Genomic DNA, 12,639 nt, shown 5'->3' with positions numbered 1-12,639 from the left:
TCGTCACAGTATAATGTTAAGTAAGCTATTAAGTGCACATATACATATATAGATGCACATCTTTTTTTTTTTTCTTTTCCTTTTTTTTTTTTTAATCAGTCATCAGTTTTATACACATCAGTGTATACATGTCAATCCCAATCGCCCAATTCAGCACACCACCATCCCCACCCCCACCGCGGTTTTCCCCCCTTGGTGTCCATACGTTTGTTCTCTACATCTGTGTCTCAACTTCTGCCCTGCAAACTGGTTCATCTGTACCATTTTTCTAGGTTCCACATACATGCGTTAATATACGATATTTGTTTTACTCTTTCTGACTTACTTCACTCTGTATGACAGACTCTAGATCCATCCACGTCTCAACAAGTGACCAAATATCGTTCCTTTTTATGGATGAGTAATATTCCATTGTATATATGTACCACAACTTCTTTATCCATTCATCTGTCAATGGGCATTTATGTTGCTTCCATGACCTGGCTATTGTAAATAGTGCTGCAATGAACATTGGGGTGCATGTGTCTTTTTGAATTACGGTTTTCTCTGGGTATATGCCCAGTAGTGGGATTGCTGGATCATATGGTAATTCTATTTTTAGTTTTTTAAGGAACCTCCATACTGTTCTCCATAGTGGCTGTATCAATTTACATTCCCACCAACAGTGCAAGAGGGTTCCCTTTTCTCCACACCCTCTCCAGCATTTGTTGTTTGTAGATTTTCTGATGATGCCCATTCTAACTGGTGTGAGGTGATACCTCATTGTAGTTTTGATTTGCATTTCTCTAATAATTAGTGATGTTGAGCAGCTTTTCATGTGCTTCTTGGCCATCTGTATGTCTTCTTTGGAGAAATGTCTATTTAGATCTTCTGCCCATTTTTGGATTGGGTTGTTTGTTTCTTTAATATTGAGCTGCATGAGCTGTTTATATATTTTGGAGATTAATCCTTTGTCCGTTGATTCGTTTGCAAATATTTTCTCCCATTCTGAGGGTTGTCTTTTCGTCTTGTTTATGGTTTCCTTTGCTGTGCAAAAGCTTTTAAGGTTCATTAGGTCCCATTTGTTTATTTTTGTTTTTATTTCCATTACTCTAGGAGGTGGATCAAAAAAGATCTTGCTGTGGTTTATGTCAGAGAGTGTTCTTCCTATGTTTTCCTCTAAGAGTTTTATAGTGTCCAGCCTTACATTTAGGTCTCTAATCCATTTTGAGTTTATTTTTGTGTATGGTGTGAGGGAGTATTCTAATTTCATTCTTTTACATGTAGCTGTCCAGTTTTCCCAGCACCACTTATTGAAGAGACTGTCTATTCTCCATTGTATATCTTTGCCTCCTTTGTCATAGATTAGTTGACCCTAAGTGCGTGGGTTTATCTCTGGGCTTTCTATCTTGTTCCATTGATCTATGTTTCTGTTTTTGTGCCAGTACCATATTGTCTTGATTACTGTAGCTTTGTAGTATAGTCTGAAGTCAGGGAGTCTGATTCCTCCAGCTCCATTTTTTTCCCTCAAGACTGCTTTGGCTATTCGGGGTCTTTTGTGTCTCCATACAAATTTTAAGATGATTTTTTCTAGTTCCGTAAAAAATGCCATTGGTAATTTGATAGGGATTGCATTGAATCTGTAGATTGCTTTGGGTAGTATAGTCATTTTCACAATATTGATTCTTCCAATCCAAGAACACGGCATATCTCTCCATCTGATGGTATCATCTTTAATTTCTTTCATCAGTGTCTTATAGTTTTCTGCATACAGGTCTTTTGTTTCCCAGGTAGGTTTATTCCTAGGTATCTTATTCTTTTTGTTGCAATGGTAAATGGGAGTGTTTCCATAATTTCTCTTTCAGATTTTTCATCATTAGTGTATAGGAATGCAAGAGATTTCTGTTATAGATGCACATTTTAATATTATTTCAATAACATCAAAATGTATACTGTGATTTAGCTTAATTGGTGTTATTCTTTTAAATCCAGTTCTGGTTTTGCTTTTGTAATCAGGTAAAAATTTTTTAAAAATAAATTAAACTGCAGTCACATTTTCCTGTCTCAAATTCATTTGCTGTCTTTGTGCCTAGAATCAAAAGACATTTTTTGAGCTGCAAAAAAATTTAGAGATCCAACATACACCACTGCAACCCATCCCTCCCCTCTACACATAGACATTCCCAATGCTAAAAATCTCTTTACGACATACAGAATATTTTGTCATAAAGTCTTTTGTTAATCTCTAGTTAACAGGCAGCTCACTGCCTCATAAGGCTAACCCATTACATTGTTCAGAAGCTTTCATTGTTAGAAATATCTTTCTTATATTGAGTTAAAATCTGCTTCACTGTGCGTTCCATTCAGTGATCCATACTTTACCATTTGGAAATACGGAGTCTTCTACATGGATATTAACTAAAAATACTTGTATTTATCAGGCTAAAGGTGACAAGTTTCTGTACTATTTCTTTCTGATACCAGTCTGGTTGACTTCTCTGGAGATGATTCCATGGTTTTCTAGACTGAACACTGCATTTAAGATGTGAATAAACCGGTGCAGAGTACCAATTGCTAATTTGGTCTTTATACCTTCATCAAAGCAAGATACTATTGTATTCTGTTTTCTGGTAGCCCTGTCAATATAGCTTGAAATTTTGATATAGGTCATTTTTTTTTTTTAACATGAACTAAGATAATTATTTTCTATCTTACATTGGTATGATTAGCTTTTATGAAATTTATTATATTTTACCTTTATCCATTATTAAATCTTATTTTGTTAGATTTAACATATTCTAATTTACTGAAATTTTTTTGAACTCTTGAGTTTTTCATTTAATGTATTAGCTATTCTAGCTTTGTGTCACTTACAGATTTAATAGGTATGCCTTTTCTGTATATACCCAAGTTAATCAAACATTAAAGACATCTAACCTATGTATTCTTAACCAGTTCATACTTACCTATCTTTTCCCAGCTCTTTCCCTTAATAGCTGTGTGATGTTGGACAAGTTACTTAATTTCTCTACCTCAGTTTCATCATCCGTAAAAGAGGAATTACTAATAGTATCACCTCAAGGGCTTGTTATGGGGATTAATATAGCAAAGCCCTTAGAATTATACCTGGCACAAAATACAAGATAGCAGGTATAAAGTCGCTATAGGACAGTAGGGCTGGGAGCTGGGGAAAAAAGGTAGATGTGAAGCAATGGAGAAGGACAAACCAGAACTCACAAGGACCAACGATCCCACATATGTGTCTCACTGCCTCCAGCGTTGATAAACAGGTGACTTGCAGAAGTAGCTGGCACCTTCTGCCATGGGGCTATACATGCCTGGCCCTGGAATTGGAGAAATTGATGAGGAGCTCCAACAGGAACTGCAGAAATTGCAGGTCTGGCAGCTGCCCCACATCTCCGAGGTGAGCCAGGTAATCACTGACAACATGCATAACTTTAACAGCACGTGGCAACCCTGCACTGCCCCTCAGAGCATTATGGCTCCTGCTTTACTTCAGCCTCCACATCACATGCGTATTTTTTTGTAGCCAACCCTAACCCAGAATCATACAGAGAAAGTAATTCTGACAAATATAGTTCCAGCTTAGCTATGCTGACAAAGTATACAATCACCACAGGAGACAGGTCCCTCCAGATAGTGAAAAATATTATAACCTACTTTGTATCATATAGTATACAGTATTTGTATATAAAAGAGATCATTTTAAAAGTATTATAAAGCTATACTAATTAAAAGGGTTTAGTACTAGTACAAGAATAAATGGAACAGTGGAACAGGATACAGTTTGGAAATAGGCCCACTTATATGTGGAAATGTTATCTTTGAAAAATGGCAGTTCAGATCATTGAGGAAAAATTAAATAATTTAATAAAGGAAGTTAGAAAAATTATCCATTAGAAAAAAAATAAAACTGGATTCCTGTAAATACTAAAACTGATCTTATAGAACATAGCTTTAAATATTAAAAATGAAATAAAATCCTGAAAAAATTTGGAAGTTTTTTTTCCTCCCAACTCTGTGGGTGAAGATGGCATGACACAAAACCCAGAAACCACAGAAGAAAAAGATTAAAATTTTTAACTACAGAAAAATGGACATCTGTAAGAAAAAAAAAAGAACATTAAACAAAGTAAGACAGATGACACACTGGGAAAATATATTTGCAATACATTTGATAGTCAATGGGTAAATTTTCTTAAAAAGTGAAATTATTAAGGAATAAGTATTAAGTTAAAATAAGTAAAGGCAGTTCACTGCAAAATACAGATGGAAAATACCATAAATACATGAAAAATAAATATTTGACCCACTCATAAAGAAATGAAATAAAACTTATAATCAAATACCATGTTTCACTATCAGATTACTTAAGATTTTAAAAGTTTGCAATCTGGTGTTAACAAGGATGTATGGGTCCAGTCACTTATAAACACTGGAAGTGAGAATGTGTGTTGTTTGACGTGAGTGGTGAAATCTGAAAAAGAACCTGTTGAAACATTAAGAGCACATTAATTTTGCTTCAGTAATCCTACTTCTAGAAGTTATCCTACAGGTATACTTCCCCAAATGAGAAAGATGGATAAAGAAGATTGCTCCTTACTTCCATATTGTTTATATTCTTTGCTCTTATACTGAATAATTAAGATTAAGTGCTGCATGTACCTTTTTAGTCACATCTCCTGTTACACCACTTTCCCCATGCATTTATTTGATCCATACCTGCCTACTGTACATTTTCACTTATGTGTTTTTACTCTTCCATTCCCTTCTGCATGAAATTTATCATTCCTTTTTTAAATCCCTTACAAAATCCTATTACTCTGTCAAGGTCTAGCTCAAATATCACTATCTCTGTGAGTCCTCTCCAACACTAAGACAGAATTAAGCCATTTTTAGGTATACTTACAATACTTCCTTTGTTCTGATAGTCTATGTGAAATATTAATATCCTCACTGCTTAGTTTCATGTTTGGGATACAGTATACATACATTCAACAGATGTTTGTTGAACTGTACAGAATTAACAGCATAGCACTTGTCACGTTAAAATTAGTCATATAAACATCTATCTCCTCTGTCTTGTGTAGGTCCTCAGAAATCAAGGCTAATGTGGTTGTCTTTAATATAGATATTTTTTAAAGTGTAAAAACAGTATGTGGATATAGCAAAATGAATTAAGTAGTATGGAACAGAAAAAATGAAAAATAAAAGTTTCTCTGTATTCCACATCTAGTTTCCCTTCCCAAAGATAACTACAGTTGACCCTTGAATAACAGAGGTTTGACTGTGCAGATCCACTTATATACAGATTATTTTCAATAAATATATTGGAAAGTTATTGGAGATTTGTAACAATTGGAAAAAACTTGCAGGTGAACCGCGTGGTCTAGAAATATTGAAAGAATTAAGGAAAAAGTCAGGCACATCATGAATTCATAAAATATATGTACATACTGGTCCATTTTACCATTTACTGCCATAAAATATACACAAATCTATTATTAAAAGTTACAATTTCTCAAAACTTACACAAACACTTAGACTATAGATGGCGACATTTGCATCCAGTGATTCGAGTATATGCTTAAAATGCCTAGTGATGGACCAGTCCCTCCCATCAGGAAACTTACACAAGCCTCTTAGATAGCCTCATCCACCAGAGGGCAGACAGCAGAAGCAAGAACTACAGTCCTGCAGCCTGTGGAACAAAAACCACATTCACAGAAAGATGGGCAAGATGAAAAGGCAGAGGGCTATATACCAGCTGAAGGAACAAGATAAAACCCCAGAAAAACAACTAAATGAAGTGGAGATAGGCAACCTTCCAGAAAAAGAATTCAGAATAATGATAGTGAAGGTGATCCAGGACCTCGGAAAAAGAATGGAGGCAAAGATCGAGAAGATGCAAGAAAGGTTTAACAAAGACCTAGAAGAATTAAAGAACAAACAAACAGAGATGAACAATACAATAACTGAAATGAAAACTACACTAGAAGGAATCAATAGCAGAATAACTGAGGCAGAAGAACGGATAAGTGACCTGGAAGACAGAATGGTGGAATTCACTGCTGCGGAACAGAATAAGGAAAAAAGAATGAAAAGAAATGAAGACAGCCTAAGAGACCTCTGGGACAACATTAAACGCAGCAACATTCACATTATAGGGGTCCCAGAAAGAGAACAGAGAGAAAGGACCAGAGAAAATATTTGAAGAGATTATAGTCGAAAACTTCCCTAACATGGGAAAGGAAATAGCCACCCAAGTCCAGGAAGCACAGTGAGTCCCATACAGGATAAACCCAAGGAGAAACACTCCGAGACACATAGTAATCAAATTGGCAAAAATTAAAGACAAAGAAAAATTATTGAAAGCAGCAAGGGAAAAATGACAAATAACATACAAGGGAACTCCCATAAGGTTAACAGCTGATTTCTCAGCAGAAACTCTACAAGCCAGAAGAGAGTGGCACGATATACTTAAAGTGATGAAAGGGAAGAACCTACAACCAAGATTACTCTACCTGGCAAGGATCTCATTCAGATTCGATGGAGAAATCAAAAGCTTTACAGACAAGCAAAAGCTAAGAGAACTCAGCACCACCAAATCAGCTCTACAACAAATGCTAAAGAAACTTCTCTAAGTGGGAAACACAAGAGAAGAAAAGGACCTACAAAAACAAACCCAAAACAATTAAGAAAATAAATGGTCATAGGAACATACATATCGATAATTACCTTAAACGTGAATGGATTAAATGCTCCAACCAAAAGACACAGGCTTGCTGAACGGATACAAAAACAAGACCCATGTATATGCTGTCTACAAGAGACACACTTCAGACCTAGGGACACATACAGACTGAAAGTGAGGGGATGGAAAAAGATCTTCCATGCAAATGGAAATCAAAAGAAAGCTGGAGTAGCAATGCTCATATCAGATAAAATAGATTTTAAAATAATGTTACAAGAGACAAGGAAGGACATAATGATCAAGGGATCAATCCAAGAAGAAGATACAACAATTATAAATATATATGCACCCAACATAGGAGCACCTCAATACATAAGGTGACTGCTAACAGCTATAAGAGAGGAAATCGACAGTAACATAATAATAGTGGGGGACTTTAACACCTCACTTACACAAATGGACAGATCATCCAAAATGAAAATAAGGAAACAGAAGCTTTAAATGACACAATAGACCAGATAGATTTAATCGATATTTATAGGACATCCCATCCAAAAACAGCAGATTACACTTTCTTCTCAAGTGCGCAGGGAACATTCTCCAGGATAGATCACATCTTGGGTCACAAATCAAGACTCAGTAAATTTAAGAAAATTGAAATCATATCAAGCATCTTTTCTGATAACAACGCTATGAGATTAGAAATGAATCACAGGGAAAAAAACGTAAAAAACACAAACACGTGGAGGCTAAACAATACGTTACTAAATAACCAAGAGATCACTGAAGAAATCAAAGAGGAAATCAAAAAATACCTAGAGACAAATGACAATGAAAACACGACGATCCAAAACCTATGGGATGCAGCAAAAGCAGTGCTAAGAGGGAAGTCTGTAGCTATACAAGCCTACATCAAGAAACAAGAAAAATCTCAAATAAACAATCTAACCTTACACCTAAAGGAACTGAAGAAAGAAGAACAAACAAAACCCAAAGTTAGCAGAAGGAAAGAAACCATAAAGATCAGATCAGAAATGAATGAAATAGAAACAAAGAAAACAATAGCAAAGATCAATAAAACTAAAAGCTGGTTCTTTGAGAAGATAAACAAAATTGATAAACCATTAGCCAGACTAATCAAGAAAAAGAGGGAGAGGACTCAAATCAATAAAATTAGAAATGAAAAAGGAGAAGTTACAACAGACACCACAGAAATACAAAGCATCCTAAGAGGCTACTACAAGCAACTCTATGCCAATAAAATGGACAACCTGGAAGAAATGGACAAATTCTTAGAAAGGTATAACCTTCCAAGACTGAACCAGGAAGAAATAGAAAATATGAACAGACCAATCACAAGTAATGAAATTGAAACTGTGATTAAAAATCTTCCAACAAACAAAAGTCCAGGACCAGATGGCTTTACAGGTGAATTCTATCAAACACTTAGAGAAGAGCTAACACCCATCCTTCTCAAACTCATCCAAAAAATTGCAGAGGAAGGAACACTCCCAAACTCATTCTATGAGGCCACCATCACCCTGATACCAAAACCAGACAAAGATACTACAAAAAAAGAAAATTACAGACCAATATCACTGATGAATATAGATGCAAAATTCCTCAACAAAATACCAGCAAACAGAATCCAACAACACATTAAAAGGATCATACACCATGACCAAGTGGGATTTATCCCAAAGATGCAAGGATTCTTCAATATATGCAAATCAATCAATGTGATACACCATATTAACAAATTGAAGAATAAAACCATATAATCATCTCAATAGATTCAGAAAAAGCTTTTGACAAAATTCAACACCCATTTATGATAAAAACTCTCCAGAAAGTGGGCATAGAGGGAACCTACCTCAACATAATAAAGGCCATATACGACAAACCCACAGCAAACATCATTCTCAATGGTGAAAAACTGAAAGCATTTCCTCTAAGATCAGGAACAAGACAAGGTTGTCCACTCTCGCCACTATTGTTCAACATAGTTTTGGAAGTCCTAGCCATAGCAATCAGAGAAGAAAAAGACATAAAAGGAATACAAATTGGAAAAGAAGCAGTAAAACTGTCACTGTTTGCAGATGACATGATACTATACATAGAGGATCCTAAAAATGCCACCAGAAAACTACTAGAGCTAATCAATGAATTTGGTAAAGTTGCAGGATACAAAATTAATGCACAGAAATCTCTTGCATTCCTATACACTAATGATGAAAAATCTGAAAGAGAAATTATGGAAACACTCCCATTTACCACTGCAACAAAAAGAATAAAATACCTAGGAATAAACCTACCTAGGGAGACAAAAGATCTGTATGCAGAAAACTATAAGACACTGATGAAAGAAATTAAAGATGATACCATCAGATGGAGAGATATACCGTGTTCTTGGAAGAATCAATATTGTGAAAATGACTATAGTACCCAAAGCAATCTACAGATTCAATGCAATCCCTATCAAATTACCAATGGTATTTTTTACGGAACTAGAACAATTCATCTTAAAATTTGTATGGAGACACAAAAGACCCCGAATAGCCAAAGCAGTCTTGAGGGAAAAAAACAGAGCTAGAGGAATCAGACTCCCTGACTTCAGACTATACTACAAAGCTACAGTAATCAAGACAATATGGTACTGGCACAAAAACAGAAACATAGATCAATGGAACAAGATAGAAAGCCCAGAGATAAACCCACGCACTTAGGGTCAACTAATCTATGACAAAGGAGGCAAGGATACACAATGGAGGAAAGACTGTCTCTTCATTAAGTGATGCTGGGAAAACTGGACAGCTATATGTAAAAGAATGAATTAGAACACTCCCTGACACCAAACACAAAAATAAACTCAAAATGGATTAGAGACCTAAATGTAAGGCTGGACACTATAAAACTCTTAGAGGAAAACATAGGCAGAACACTCTTTGACATAAATCACAGCAAGATCTTTTTTGATCCACCTTCTAGTGTAATGGAAATAAAAACAAAAATAAACAAATGGGACCTAATGAAACTTCAAAGGTTTTGCACAGCAAAGGAAGTCATAAACAAGATGAAAAGACAACCCTCAGAATGGGAGAAAACATTTGCAAACAAATCAATGGATAAAGGATTAATTTCCAAAATATATAAACAGCTCATGCAGCTCAATATTAAAGAAACAGACAACCCAGTTCAAAAATGGGCAGAAGACCTAAATAGACATTTCTCCAAAGAAGACATACAGATGGCCGAGAAGCACATGAAAAGCTGCTCAACATCACTAATTATTAGAGAAATGCAAATCAAAACTACAATGAGGTATCACCTCACACCAGTTAGAATGGGCATCATCAGAAAATCTACAAACAACAAATGCTGGAGAGGGTGTGGAGAAAAGGGAACCCTCTTGCACTGTTGGTGGGAATGTAAATTGATACAGCCACTATGGAGAACAATATGGAGGTTCCTTAAAAAACTAAAAATAGAATTACCATATGATCCAGCAATCCCACTACTGGGCATATACCCAGAGAATACCATATTTCGAAAGGACACATGCATCCCAATGTTCATTGCAGCACTATTTACAATAGCCAGGTCATGGAAGCAACATAAATGCCCATTGACAAATGAATGGATAAAGAAGTTGTGGTACATATATACAATGGAATATTACTCAGCCATAAAAAGGAATGAAATTGGGTCATTTGTAGAGACATGGATAGATCTAGAGACTGCCATACAGAGTGAAGTAAGTCAGAAAGAGAAAAACAAATACCGTATATTAACGCATGTATGTGGAACCTAAAAAAATGGTACAGATGAACCGTTTTGCAGGGCAGAAGTTGAGACACAGATGTAGAGTACAAACGTATGGACACCAAGGGAGGAAAGCTGCGGGGGGGGGGGGTTGGGGATGGTGATGTGATGAATTGGGCGATTGGGATTGACATGTATACACTGATGTTTATAAAATTGATGACTAATAAGAACCTACTGTATAAAAAAGTAAAATAAAATTCCAAAATTAAAAAAAATGCCTAGTGATGCTAATCATCTCCATGTGAGCAGTTCATCTCTCTAGTAAATTGTGTATCAAGAAAAAAGTGGTCTCTCACAGTTTTAAAGTATATTTTTCATCATGTTTAGTGTAATGCTGTAAATCTTGAATAGCACCATGGGACCCCTACAAAGTGACACTAGTGATGCTGGACATGTTCCTAAGAAACAGAGAAAAGTCATGACGTTGACATTTCAAGAAAAAGTTGAATTGCTTGATATGTACCATAGATTGAGGTCTGCAGCTGGGTTTTCTCACGACTGCATGATAGATGAATCCAGTGTTAAGGACGAGTGTGAAAAAAAAAAAAAAAGAAATTCATGAAGCCATCACTGCAGCTACACCAGCAGGCACAAAAACTTTGCACTTTTTGCAAAATACCTTTTAATCTTGTATTGAAAATGCAGCTTTTTATGTGGGTGCAGGATTGCTATAAGAAGCATTCCTTTAGACTCTAATATGATTTGAGAAAAAGCGAAGTCAGTATATGACAACTTAAAGCAAAAGGAAGGTGAAGGATTTAATGCCTGTAAAGAATGGTTTGCTAATTTTAGAAAGAGATTTGGCTTAAAAAATGTCACGATAACACAACAGGAGAAGCAGCTTCTGCTGACCAAGACGCAGCAGAGGAGTTCCCAGACACCATTAAAAAAATCGTTGAGGAGAAAGAATATCTGCCTAAACAGGTTTTAATGCAGACAAAAGTGCCCTCTTCTGGAAGAAAAATGCCACAGAGGACATTTATTAGTAAAGAAGAGAAGTAAGCACCAGGATTTAAGGCAGGAAGGGATAGGCTAACTCTACTGTTTTGTGCAAATGCAGTTGGGTTTATCGTAAGAACTGCCCTTATCTCCAAAGCTGCTAATTAACCCTTGAGCCTTGAGGGGAAAAGACAAACACCAGCAGCACGTCTTTTGGTTGTGTTATACAATAAGAAGGCCTGGAGGAGAACCCTTTTTCTGATTTTGTTCCATCGTTGCTTTGTCCCTGAAGTCAGGAAGTACCTTGCCAGTAAGAGACTGCCTTTTAGGAAAGCAGCAGGGGAGGGGGGTGGTGGTGTGAAGAAGTGGGAGATTGGGATTGACATATGTACACTAATATGTATAAAATGGATAACTAATAAGAACCTGCTGAATAAAAAAATAAGTAAAATAAAATTCAAAAAAAAAAAAAAAAGAGAGACTGCCTTTTAGAGTTCTTTCATGATTGGACAACGACCCTGGCCCCCTAGAACCCCAGAGTTCACCACCAAAGGCGTCAAAGTGGCCTACTTGCCTCCAAACACAACATCTTTAATTCAGCCTCTAGATCAGGGGGTCATAAGGACCTTTAAGCCTCATTTCACACAGTATTCTATGGAAAAGGCTGTCAGCACTGTGGAAGAGAACCGCAACAGAGAAAACATCATGAAAGTCTGGAAGGATTACACCACTGAATATGCCATCGTTATTAAAGAAAAAGCCATTAAATTCTTGTTGGAGGAAACTGTGTCCAGATGTTGTGCATAACTTCACAGGATTTACAACAGAGCCAGTCAAGGAAATCATGAAAGAGATTGTGGATATGGAAAAACAGGGAGGAGGCGAAGGGTTTCAAGATACGGATCTTGGAGGAATTTAAGAGCTATTAGACACCACACCAGAGGAATTAACAAAAGATGAGCGCTTCCAAACCAGTGGCAGATGATGAGGAAGAAGACATGGAAGAAGCAGTGCCAGAAAACAGATGGACCTTAGACAATCTGGCAGGAGGGTTCCGATTATTCAAGACTGCTTTTGACTTCTTTTATGACATGGACCCTCTATGATATGGGCACTGAAACTAAAGCAAACAGTGGAGGAAGGATTGGAACCACATAGAAACATTTTTGGAGAAATGAAAA

The 12,639-nt window shown here is 36.3% G+C and overlaps 1 protein-coding gene across 5 annotated transcripts in view; it reads left to right on the top strand.

Annotated features, from left to right (window-relative positions):
• MAN1A2 (mannosidase alpha class 1A member 2) overlaps positions 1-12,639 on the top strand; it is a 193,353-nt gene that overhangs the window by 134,957 nt on the left and 45,757 nt on the right. The gene's annotated exons all lie outside the window — the stretch shown is intronic.

The sequence above is a fragment of the Eubalaena glacialis genome, chromosome 3 (genome assembly GCF_028564815.1).
Source record: "Eubalaena glacialis isolate mEubGla1 chromosome 3, mEubGla1.1.hap2.+ XY, whole genome shotgun sequence".
Classification (NCBI taxonomy): Eukaryota; Metazoa; Chordata; class Mammalia; order Artiodactyla; family Balaenidae; genus Eubalaena; species Eubalaena glacialis.
Note: the sequence above shows the minus strand (reverse complement) of the source record. Positions and strands in the feature narration are given on the sequence as shown.